Raw genomic sequence first — 13,461 nt, 5'->3', positions numbered from 1 at the left:
GCTTGCTCATTAAGCAGCTCTTCTTTCTCGGACATCTTCATGCTTATTGATACAGATCACCAGAGCCTTTGTAAGGGAACCAGACTTTCTACCATCTACCAGCCAGCTTTGGCAGCAGAGCAGAGGCTTCACCAAACCCCACAGCAGCAGACCAAGCCTCCCTTTGAGCTTCCACTGGGGACCAGGGCAGGCATGCAAAAAGGAGCTTTGTGTTTCTAATTATTTGACCTATCAGCTTGCCCAGACATGTTCAGTGGTCTTTTCACATACAAACTGACTAGGAAAGTGTTGAGTCATCAAGATAAAAATTCACGGAAGTCATTTTGTGTACCCACAACTAAGGTCACAAAGGCAGGTGAAGGGAGTTGGGATTCTGCAAATAGAGCTCTGAGTATTTGAACAAGACATCAAGAGCTTTGTCAAATTCAAGTTTCTGGCTGCAAGTTTATTATTTTATATTTGGCTTTTTCATGCACAGAGCATAAGACCAAAATGTTAGTAAAAGAGGCAGTGAGGAGGGGAAGCAAACAAAAAGCCAGAGAATTAATACAGACTTAAGTGCCAACACTGACTTTGCCTAAAGTAACCTAGCATCAGGAGGCACTGCTGGGTAACAACACTACAAACAACATAGGCACACAGACAGAACCTTAAAAATAGTAACATGGGAGTTATTAGCACACCAGCTTGCTATTCCCTGTCAGCTCAGTAACTCAAGAGGCCTCCGCTTCTGTCAAGAAAAATGCAAGGCACATGCCATGGGTAGCATTAGCCTTGTGAGTACAGCACTTCCCACACTGTTAAAAATAATCTTTCTTGTCTCTACACTGGACTTTGGGGTTGTTTTTGTTTTCTGCTTTAAAATATCAATACAATTTCAATGCAAGTTAAGAAAATTTACTTCACCAAGGTGAAAATACATGGGTGAATTACACATCCTATTTTTTGCATTCAATCAATCAAACCAGTCAAGTGGCTCATGTCACCACGGTGTTTTGTGGCCTCAGCTGCATTTATCCTGACAATACCCCCATGACAAAATCAGCCCTAGACCATTAGCGCAAGGGGGGAGCTGATGCACAGAAGCGACTTTCTGAAGGCTACACAGGAGGTTACTGGTGGAACTGCAAGCTTAAATCACAGTTTGAGGAGCTAATATCCTTTATCAACTGCATTTTTTTCTTTGCAGCCAAGCTCATTTGTATTGCGACTGCCTCCCTGCCAAACAGGTGAAATCCCCAGAGCATCACCCAGCTACATCACAGCAGTAATAGCTTGGGAGATCCCTGTAATTTCTCGCAGGGGAATGCTGTGCAGCCACTTGGCTGTAAGCACCAGCCCTCAGTTCGACCAGACACATGCACATCTTCCTCACACTGTTGAACAGCACCGAAGAGCTACAGCTTAACAGAGCCATGGGGACAGGAGGGGGTCAAGGCAGGAGGCAGTTGAAGTTACCCTCGCCTGTGGGGCAAAGAAGAGCTGCCAAAGACGGATGGGTCAGAGTATGGGTGAGGGAGAGCAAGGATAGCCACCAGAGACTGGAGACCATAGGGACAGACACTGGTATGCCCCACAGGGGCAAGCAGAGCAGGAAGCAAAGTGGGACTTTCTCTATAATAGGTCAGGAATATTTTATTTGACTTCTCTACTGAGCTGGATCAAGCCCTGGTCGAGTGCAGGGTAACAACATCTGAAAGCAAGTGTGTCAAGGCAGAGTTACCTAGTCAGAGCAGCCAGTTTAAAAGAGCAATACATGAATCTAAAACCAGACTAAAAGCATCCAAGAAACCCCACATGTGCAACTTCCTTCCCAGAGCAGCTATAGCGTTGTAATAGCGCATTTGAATCATCCAGCTCTTTTCAGGCTGCCCACTGGGCCGGAAACCTTGCAGCCAGGCACTCAGGTCTCTTCTTAACTCCCAGCTGAGTCAGAATGAACCCCACAAGGTTTTCTGCCATCTACCAGCCAATCGAAAACAGTGAGGCTACAAAACCAAGAGATAATGGCTTCATACACAAACCCCTTTAACAACGCTCGGGGTCCAATGTTTCTTATTTCATTCAAGTCCATTAAAGCCAGCTCACATAGCAACTATCTATTGCACTTGTCAGCAAACACTGTTAGAAGCTGACCTTCACTTAGACCACAGGACCCCGAGCTCCAATAACAACTCAGCTCCCTCCAAGCCTGACCTGAGATCAGAAATGCACCATTTGGCTTGAGGATTTCAGGCTCTGTTTGCTGACAGTGAACATTGCATACCTGAGCCTGACTCTTTATTCTTAGCTAGTTACCAGTGGCTGCCTGTGCTTGGTTCATTGATTTATTCCCTTCCTTAGCCTGCTGCAGATGACCTTGCTCCATTCCACACACCAGAAAGGCCATGCTCTGCAGCAAAAAAATTCATATGTCCTGAACTGAGGCATGCAATCATGCTGAAACACATCACCCCCTTCGAATAGCAGAAAGTGTTGCACACACATGAGCCACAAAGGAGCTCAGTGTAAAACGATTATTTTACATGATGCTACCTACTGCGTTTTTAAGAGTTCTTGGGGCAACAAAAGATGGTTTGAGAGGAGGTTTTTTTAACTTAACCCAATATTTTTATGGCAAAAAAAGCCTTTGGCCTGGTATACAAATCAGATGTTAGCATTATCCTGTCAGAATATGGCAGTTTATTTAACCATAAAGCTTGTCTTTTTATTTATTTTTTCTCTTTTACTGCTATAGCACCAAGCAATCATAGTCATTCTTAACTAGATATATGCTATTCATTTATTTGTCAATATCCAGAAAGTTTTCAAGAATGGACAGTAAGTTGGGAGCCTCAAATTCCTAGTGCTCCAGGTGAGAAGCATTGTGAAGAGAGTAATTATTCTATAAATAAAGGTCCTTTTAAAGTGCCCCGTGCTGGAAAAACCAATAAATCAAGGCCTTTCAAATCAGTAGTTAATTATGAATGCCTCAGCCTTAACAAGCTTGCAGCAGAATAAGCAGTGTGTGTTGTTAGCAAGAGAAAATCCTCAGTTAGGTTGGGTGAGCTTCAAGCTTGACTATTTAGACTACAGGAACCTTGTATTTGCCCATAGAGAATTTCTCTCTGGCATAAAAAATGGTGTATCACTAATGTTCTGGAGGGATAAAGATTATTTTCCCATTAATAATAATAAACATCTTAATCCTATTTAAACCTTTGAAATATACCCAAACAACAACAGTGCCTCAGCAGGATTCCCACTTGTTACATCTGCTATAGCTCCCTCTTCACAAGTGATCTTGTACTACACATTTCAATATTTTCAAAGGTATTTTAAAAATATTACATTACTTATGACTCCTGTCAGTGAGCAACTGAGAGGTGGTGGAGGACAGAAAAAGACAGGGAAACGTGAGCAAGGCTCCTCAGCATTCGTTTAGGCATTCTCCTTAAGCAGCAAAACCTCATTAATCCTTAGAAATTAAAGAGGTCAGTGTGCTGCTTCTGACTCTGATGTGTTCAGCCTAGACACTAGTTGCTACCAGGAGGCAGGTCCAGCTGGGAAGGAAAGATGTTAGAAAGCCACTGAATCAGCCAAGAAAATCCCTGCAGATTTGCTTCATTTTTCCAAGTCAGTGCCAGCTTCCTGTAGTTTCCTCCTGGATGCTTTTGACATGTCAGCTGCTAAAAGGACCAACTCTACTCCTTTAGGAAACTAGAAATCAGGGCATAAGGAAGGAAAAATACTCACATACCATTAGATATAGCAGGTTCTTGTTTAGGAAACTGCTGTCCTGAAAAGCTCCTTTCCTTCTTCAAGGAGATTGACCACAACCTCTTTTGACAATGTCACTTAATATTAGATGCAGGAGAGTTCACATGTTTGTTTTCTTAAAGGCAACAGACTGTCTATTATACCAACAGTTAAGAGCTCTGTGAAGAGGAGAGGAAGCACTGCTCCTTGGTTTTCGACACTGCTGTTGACTGAGCAGCAGTGACAGGTCCATCTGAGATGTGTATGAGGGAGCACTACTCATGTCTTGGCTTTCAGCCATGGGACTTGCTAACACCATTTTAGGTGTCTGCCTGAGCGTGTGAGAATCTGTGTTTTACCTGAATCCCAACAGGAACAAGTAGGCAGGTTGTGCTCACTGGAGTCGTTCTCTTTCCCTAAGCAGAGATGGGTAATAATACACTGTCATGATCCAAGCAAAGGTAGTGCAAGGAATAGGAATTAACAGCCTATTTCATGGCAGTGGGTTAATGCAAAATGCTGTCTTATACCCTCTTGTGGAAAACACTTCTCTGAGATCTGGAAAGCAGAAGACAGACAACAAATCTCAAAAGAGATACTTAGATCAGAACAGAAACCTCAGGCTTGACAAGTTGAGTGGGCACTAGAATACCAGATGAAGCAAAGAACTCAATTCAGCTTAATTAATGCCAGCAAATTGGGGAGGGGGGGGGAATGTTTTGTAGTATTTACTTCAAATATAAGAGCTCGGTCATTTGCTATCCCTAAGTGAATAACTTCTAAGTCTTCCATGCACTGCTGTGGTAAAGAGTTACAAGCACTTACCTCTGCTTGGCTCCAAGTTGCCTGACACGTGAAAAACTGGTGGGATCCCCTGCTTTTCCACGCAACCCTGGTCTTTCTCTGGGAACCCTTCCAATTCCCTGCCCTACCCTAAGATAGGGAGGGTTCCCATGAACTGGAGAATAAGATACTGTTTAATTAAATATAACCGAACAGCAATCATAAAATTCTTGTAAGATTATCCATGTCCAAATCTTTATACAGAAAGCAACCACTGGTTGTCTGTTTCCCCTCAGCAGTACAGCAGTCCTAGATTGTGAAGGAAAGATCTGTGGGTAACTGAACTCTACACCTAATCTGTCATTTACAGAAAAAACAGGATATCATGAAAATGTTGTCATTTTAGTTTGCTCTCTCTATGGAGCTTCCCTCAAACATGTGGCACAGAAAGCTGTGTATCCATTTCCCAAATGCCCTTACACAGCTTTGAAACTTTCTGCCAAGTTTTGAGCATCAACTACCATTCATTTATTAGAATTGTTTGCTCTCAGTAAGTGACACTTTTAACAACAAAAAGAACTCAAAAGGCTTTCTTGATTTGCAGACAACCCAGCATTTGACAGCCTTTTTCTGTCCCCAAAGGGCAAAATTGGAAATATAATTGCTTGGGGTGATAGCTAGGCTCCACTGCAACACACTTTCAATCTAAACACATATTTAAAATGAGCTTATTTCTCTCTGTCCTCAACTATTTACACCAAAAAAGAGCTGATTGTTTCTAGCACACATCCAAAAACTGTTTCTTCCACCCTATGTACTGCAGTAAAGCATGGATGAAGTGATACATAAAAGCCCCCATCACTAACTCATTTTAAATGAAGGTTGCTTTCCAGTTAATGAAATGAGAAGTCTGCATTTAAATGGATAAAGGGCAAGCTAAATCAGCTCTAATGCCAAGTGACACCAGCATATTTAAATTTTACCTAGCTTATCTACCTCAGAGGCTTCTCTGCACAAGCAGACCTGAGGTCCTACCAGCACAGGGAGAGCTCCATGGGCTACATGAAATGCACCAAAAAAGGCAGAGTGGCAAAATAGGAGCATGGTTACCTCCAGCATCTACAAATGTTATTTCCCTGACCGTCCCTGACCTTTATTTTTTATCATAAGCCCAGAATCTTTCCTAGGATTTCTGTTCCTGAAATTGCTGGAGATGGGAAAGGAAGATTCAGTCCCCCATCAACTGTATGAACAACTTACAAGAGACCTCTGAGAAACCATCTCTCAAGAAACAATCAAACTATGCATTATAAAAGATTCAGGACTCCATAGCCTCAGAGTGCCAACATTACTTGCCTCATAATTCTTGAGCATTTGAGATGAGTAAGTTTCAGACAGTGAGGAAACTTTGAAAGAAGTGGAAAGTCAGCATATTCCTGTACCATGCCAGCTGTTTGACCTGGAGTCCCTGCCCTGATGCATATTTGACAATTGCTCCACAATTTCTAGTAACAAGACTCAGTGGTTGGATACGAAACCTCTGAACAGTCACAATCTTATTTCTGTTTTCAAAAAGCCAACCTTGTAAATGAGTTTCATCTAACATATTTGAACCAACTCCCAGAGTTTTAAGCACTTTATTTTGGGTACTTCTGGACTAGAAAAATAAAAACATTCTCCTAGGGAAGAGTTTGCTTGTGCAAGAAAGAGAAAATACGAAACTCAGAAGTGGGCTGGGCATGATAGCCTAACTTTCTCCAGAAAAAAAACCCAGCAATACTGTGGGTTAATCTGATTTATTTGATCTCTCTTGAATCCCTGCCAAGTTATCTTTGCTGGTGCTGCAGAGGTGGCACAATTTTTACATTCTTGAATTTCTGTTGCAAAAGGTATGAGAGCACAAGAGAAGAATTTTGAGGGAGGGGGAACAGTTGTCAGAGAGAACACCAACTGCAACCATAAATAAAAACTATAAGAAATACAAGTAGAAAATGAATTAGGAAGCATCTAACAAGATCAGAACTGAGAAAATCATACTAACTTCAGGAAGTGATCAGATTTTCAGATTTCAAAGGTAATCAGAAAGGGAAAAGTTAAACAATTATCACTTCACTCAAATCAAGCATTAAAATTTTTAATTTTTGAAGAGTTTTAAACATATTGTCCTTGTCCCAAGGACAAAAAATCCAGCCTCAGAGTGATTAAGTGCTGAGCTGAATGTACAGCTTCACAGATGAAGAAATAATCAATACAATGTGATAAGCGGCAGCTCTTGGTCAAGGCACATCAGAGGACAAAAGAAAGAGCAGATACTTGAGGTAAACTATTAAAATTCTAAGGATTTGCCATTATAAAACATGCACTACTGTGGTGCATTGTTGATATGGAAACAGAAATACCTTTGAGATAACTGTAAAGCGGGGAATCTTAAATATTATAGCCCTTTTCCAATATGTAATCATTTTGTGCCTGATTTTAAGACTAAAGCAGCACTAGAAAAATTCCCCAAATAGGTTAAAGCTTTTCTGATAACTGTGAATTCTATGTTAAAAGGGCAATTGAGTTTAGGAAGCATGAATTAAATGAGTTCAGATAAAAGAACATTTAACAGCTTCATCTTCTCACAAAAACAGACATTATTGGTTAGTAATAGCATACATACAGCTATACCTATTTGAAAGATCTGCTTTTTAGGTACGTATATCAGAGGAACAAAGTTATTTATATGTTGGTTGGTAACAAACTACTGTCCCTCCCAAGTAAAAAACATGCTCTTTCCTAATTTCAAGCCTGAAAAACTGCAGTATTCCTTAGTGGCAGTGGCAGCAGAGACCACACATATCACAGTCACTGCAAAATGGAAAAGAGTGATGACACATCCTACCAGTGCTCTTCCTGACACACTGGCTTAGTAACAACCCAAACACTGATTCAGCGCTGAGCAACTTAGCTGATAGCAATTACACTAAGGTGCTTATATCTACATTACTCCCGAAGAATCAGTACTCATCTCTCCACCAGGCCACTGCCTAGACCCAGTGCAAAGCCCAGTGCAGCCTGATGGAAGTAAGTTCATCTCTGACAAGCACTGAGTTTAGGAGACATGGACAGTTTTTTTTTTTCGCAAGGACACTAAGAATGTCTTCATTTGGAGAGTTTGTGTGTCTGCCACTAGTTATTCCTCGATCCCTTACTTGCACTACACCCTCAGGTTTCTAAACAGGAACATTTCTGCAGCCCTGCAAATGCTACTGGAGCATCTTCCAGATATTTGGAGGAAAAATAAAAACCACATTTATATTTTTTTCTCAGAATGTAAGAAAAACTGATTAGCTCTAGAAGCTTTGTTCTCTCATTACAATGTGTGGCTGAGTTGCATTCACACACTGATGAAAACTTACTTGGGGAAGTAAAGAAATAAGGCAAAAAGTGAGTAAGCTCCAGCAATACAAGGTCGTAAATCAGAAGACACTAAATTTTACTGCACCTTTTCTAGTTTTTTGGATTGACTTGGTATTAACAGCAGAGCCACTGTGGCAGATATAGCACCATGACACATTTCCACTGAATAGTAAAAGGTCCCTAAGAGAAATAATCAAGCTGTTAAAGTTGGAGGAACGGGGAAAATTAATGCAAACTGTAGGCAAACACACCATGAGGTACTGGAAGCAATGGATGGCAAAACTCATTTAGTAACTACTGCCCTGGTAGGCTTGAAATTAAGTCTGGAGAGACACAACAGAATACACGCATTTCATTGAGGATGGTTAGTTGCAGAAACTAGGTACAAAACTGTCTGAGTGCCCACTTGCAGGTTGAATTCAACTCCATTTTTTATTTGATGTGGTAGTTAAAAAATGCAAGTGATCCATTACACTTCTACAGGCATCAGGCAATGCACTGTCCCCCTCTGCCCACAGTGTTGTCTAGGTACAACAGAAGCAACCAACATGCAGCATCCAGAAGTCCTCTCCATTGTGGCAACTCTTAGAACACACCTGAAGCCCATCTATCCAGCCTGCCACAGTCATAGTTCACTAAGTCATAGAATCATGGAATGGTTTGAGTTGGAAGAATTGATTAAAGCTCATCTAGTTCCAACCCTAATGGAAGGGACACCTTCCAGTAGACCAGGTTGCTCAAACCACCATCCAATTTGGCCTTAAACACTTCCAAGTCAGTTCTAGTGCCTCTGTCTCAAGCACCATCATGGCACACTCTTTGTAGTCTTGATATGGCTCTGGCTCAGTACTGGTTGTGGGACAAGCCTGAAGCACCCATTGAAGCCTTTTCATTTGCTTTATGAGGCTTCCTGAAGTAGTAGAGACAGAACAAACAAATAGGAAGGTAGGCTCAGACCCAAAGCCAGGTTCAGACAGAGCTGTAAGGAGATCTGTCTGCAGGGTCTGCACAGCCACCACTGTCACAAATTGGCTTCTCTAACTAGGAGACAACAGGTATATGGGAGTTTCAACATACTATCCCTATTGGAAGTCCTTCTTTACTGCAAATCAGTATAATAAATAAAGGTTATTCCAACCTGGTTTTGCCTCAGGTCAAGCAACATTAAGGGAAATGTGGATCCTGGATAAGCGCAATCCTGTCACAGACCTGCATGACCTAGTTCTCCATATATGTGGTAGTACACACTGCTACAATTCCCACAAGCCCCATTATGACTGTGGGTTGCATGACATGAACTTAACCACAAAGCCTGGGCTGACACTAATGTAGGATCCTCCTTTAAGGAGCCAGGAAAGTTTCATGTGCTCTGATCCCCCCATACCCCCTAGAAGCAGTAGCCAAACAACTCTCTGTCCTTGAAGTGGGTCAGCTCCTACATTTTTTGTCACTTAGTTATGTGCTTCAAGTCCAACCCAGTATTATACAGTTACTCAGACTGAAACCTCTGCTAAGGGATATCACAGGATAGTTTTGATTTTGGTCTTAGAAGGAAAAAATGCAGGAAGACATCTGAGTTTACTACCAAACAAAACCTGTTAACTGCACCTCCAAAAGAATTTTCAGCCTTATATACATTTTAAAAATTGCTCAGTTTCTTTAAAAAGCTAATGTCAATTTTTGTTGGAAAACAGAGAAGTCTGTAAATAGTGGAAGCTAATATCTCAGAGAATTTGGTTATTAGTTGTACCAAAAAAAACCCCAAAACAAATAAAACCCAATCAGCACTAGGTTAGATTATTATGAATAATAATTTCAAAACTTCAGAAACATTCTGTATTTACACTGACAGCAGAATCCTCCAGCGGTAAAAATAAAATTTGCAGCACCAAGTACTTTCTAGTCACATTTTCTCTTCATCACTTGAAGCTCTCTAGCTTTCAATAGCAACTTCAATTACACTCACACTTACTATTTGCTTACTTCCAGAAAAAAATAATAGAAACATGAAAGTCAAGTAAAAAGTAATAGAGTTGTATATAATATGTGTAGCTATTACTGGTAATCTGACTTGACCCCTACACAAGCATGTAGTTACATGGCCACAATACATAGAAATCAGTTTCTTATTAGTTTCCTCTGCTTTACAAAAATCTAAAACCAACCAAACCAACAAACCAACCAACCAACCCACCAAAACCCACAAATGCCCACAAACAAACAAACAAACAAACAAAAACCAAAAACCCCAAACAAACAAACAAAACCCCATGAAGCAGAAGTCTAGAGTTTTAAGGTCTTTGATTACCTTGACTGAAGTTGAATAAACTCATCTAGTGAATGCTTTTCTAGAAAAGCATACGATTTCAATTTGGAGATAATATTAGATGTCAATCTCACCCTATTCCCACATTAGCAAGCTCAAGGGGCTCCTCACCAATCACCATCAAGATGCTCTATCTTCTTCCATACTTCAATTTTCCTTCCTTTATCTTCCAGGTATTCCTCCTCCTTATGCTTTTCTCCAATACATGAAAACACTCTCATCTCTCATTTTCTTCCCATACAGAAATATATGCAGCAAAGCAAGACTTCTCTGCATTCTTAACAGCTAAACACATAACAGGTTATTTTCTTAGTGATTTTTTCCTGGACTTTCCAACATTTGCTTTCTTTTCTGACTTCCTCCCTAAATCTCAACACCCTTTAAAAAGCATTGCATACAGTTATTCAGTACCTGTTTACCATCTGTGCATGATGCTGGCAATGACAAATCTTATACACCCAAGAAGCAATTTGTCCTTTTGTTGCAGCACTTCACCAGTTTTAAGTTCAGCTGTTTGTTCAGAATGAGACCTCTATTTTCTTCTAGTGTCCAAGCAAACAGGCTCTCCATTGATGTGGCCCAAGTAATTTTTTTTTTACCATGGAGGTGCATGCTTACATAAAGATTGTCTTAAATCTGAAAAACCATCATAGAAATAGATCACTCAGTAATTTCAATTTCACATACACTATTATACCTAACAGCATAAAGTACCAGAAACTCTTGCCAAGACTCTGTGTCAAAGAGTTTGAAGTGCACAAACAGAGCAGATATTTTGCTCTCAGTTTTCTTGGTCGTGTTCTTGGAGATTAGAAAAAATTCCCTTCCACATATCCCCTCATGTTCCCTGCATGCATGACAACTTTAGGAGTAAACCCCACTGTTGGGGTGAAGGAACAAAAGCGACACCAGCAGATGAATGGCTCATCTTTTTCTGTGCCACAGGAATACACTACCCAGTCACTGCAGCCTCATAAGGCACAATAAATATGATTACAAGCACTTTCCTCTTCTTTCTAAGCCAACTGGAAGAGCAATCATGGGAGACATCACACTGTCAGCTCCTGCTGTAAAACATGCAAAGGCTAATTATGCCATGAAGCAGACCCCAGGAAAACATGCTCTTGCAGGAGATCTTTATACACTGGAGAGGCACTTCAATTCCAAAACAAAAACCTCAGCTTCACTACCATATTTATAAGGAGGGACGTTAGTTCCTTTCATTCATTCCTTTCGCTTAAAAAGCCCAGAGGAAGCTCTCATTGCAGCCAGACTTGGCCCTTCTCATGAAAGCCAAGGCAGAGAAGAGCCTGGGCTCTTCAAGTTGTTTCAGTAACAGTGTGCTATTGATACGCCCCTTGAATATTGCCCCAAAGCCAAGAACACCCACACAGTATAAAGACATAAAGCACAATTAAATGTTTAGTGAATGGGTCAATTCTTTTCTCACACCAAGGCCAAGAGTATCTCCATTAAGTAAAAATTAGCAAGAATGAGACCCTGTAAGTCCCTGGGAAAATCAGGCCAGCTGCAAACAAAAGCTATTTAGAGCTTGGTTTTGCTCACTGACACTTGTAAGACAGCAAAATCCGTGGAGCTGGAGGAGAGGAAGCTCTTCACAGTAGTGACTTGTCCCATCTACATAATGCAAGAAAATAGTAAGTGCTGTCCCAGTCTTCACTATTTCTAAGTGTACCATCAAACCTACCGGTTTTAGAAGGAGTAGACTGCTACTTTCCACTGCTACTTCAGTGCAAGATGAGTAGGACAAAAGACACAAATGTGTCATGCATAGACTTGGGTGGGCAGCTTTTAGTCAAACAACAGAAAGAAAAAATACTTGTGGATAGTATTTTGCTGTAGGAAAGGAAAGAACTGGTGCAGTTGCGATTAATTCACATTTCTGATTTTGCACACCATTATTATAAAGGAAAGAAAGTTATAATAGAATTGTTAGTGAAGTCACAAAATGCATCTGTGGATGTTGAAATTGCTAGAACTCTTATTGTTCATACTTTGGGTTGTTTCCAAATACCACCTGCAAAATTGTAAGCAGCTGTAACCACCTCAGAACTTGAAAAGGTATATTACATGCTCTCAGTTTTTTCACCCATGTATCAAATGCATGTGAATAAATTTATGAGTCAGGGAACAGTACCCACAAGCACACAGTTCAGACTCCAGCTCAAAACTCTAAACTAAAGAGTTGACAGCAAGTCTCAAATCAAAAGGTTTTTCCCAATTTTGGATATACTAAACCCAGGAGTTCAAAAAAGGCTCTCAATGTAAAGGCTTACAAACCAAGAGGTTTTCCAGCAAAAGTACTTGCCCACTCAAACATCAGGTTTGCTGGTAAGTAAGATTTCTTTACTAACCCCACCGATTCCTGCCTCCAGAGTTGAGTGAAAAATCTAACAAAAGGCCCCTTACCTCAGCAGTTGAAGCTTTTCCTGTAACATTCCCTCCTTCAAAGGGTGATGTTTATACAAACTTGGTCATTTAGATCTAGCTACATGAGATCCTCTGCAAGGAGCACAGACCAAGGAGAGACAGTCTTCCTGTGGCAAGACACATCATTCACATGGGCCTCTTTCAGAACCAAAGACATCCCACTGATAATGCTGACAACAACAGCTGGATATCCCAACACAAAAACAGATGAATTCACAAGCTCTCTCTGATTTCCCTGAAGCACTGATTTCATTTCACAATTTCAAAAAAATTTGCTCAGTCACTCTTTAGGAATCCAGAGCTAAACTGTAACTTCAGCAAAACATGAGGTTTAAATTTAAAATGCTGCAGGCAAGCCTTTTCTGAGGGCCATTGGAATTTCTTGAGAATTCAGAAAGGTGCATAATGGAAGAAAGGTAGAATGCCTCCAGCTGAAAGACCCCCCTTCTGCCATACCTTCAGCAGAAAACTGAGAGTCACAGCATGTAAGCTCTCCCCTACACTCACCTCTGGTGGACAGAAAAAATTACATGAACTTACCAGCATTTATCTGAAAGAATTTCCAAGCTTTTTTTTCCACCCTGTTTTATATCCCTCGAGGCACAGGAAAGGAAGGACTCATCTGTAGTAGAGTTTCAAAAGTGAAGTTGTGCATCAGGTTACAGGAGTTTGAGTGATACTGGGCACATTAAAAGCCAATAAGGGTCAGTACAGCTGGGTTCGCATGTACTTACCACCTCACAGGTTTCTCTTTTTGACAA

General features: G+C 40.8%; 1 protein-coding gene across 1 annotated transcript in view; it reads right to left on the bottom strand.

Moving 5' to 3' along the window:
• The window catches only part of IYD (iodotyrosine deiodinase), a 108,975-nt gene extending 95,557 nt beyond the window's left edge, over window positions 1–13,418 (bottom strand). The window contains exon 1 of the mRNA XM_064649113.1: window positions 3,740–13,418. The gene's annotated coding sequence lies outside the window, so the exon portion shown is untranslated. The remainder of the gene's footprint in view (window positions 1–3,739) is intronic.
• Window positions 13,419–13,461: the final 43 nt, after the last annotated feature.

This window comes from Pseudopipra pipra, chromosome 3 (assembly GCF_036250125.1).
Source record: "Pseudopipra pipra isolate bDixPip1 chromosome 3, bDixPip1.hap1, whole genome shotgun sequence".
Classification (NCBI taxonomy): Eukaryota; Metazoa; Chordata; class Aves; order Passeriformes; family Pipridae; genus Pseudopipra; species Pseudopipra pipra.
This window is presented reverse-complemented; position numbering and strand designations above follow the sequence as displayed.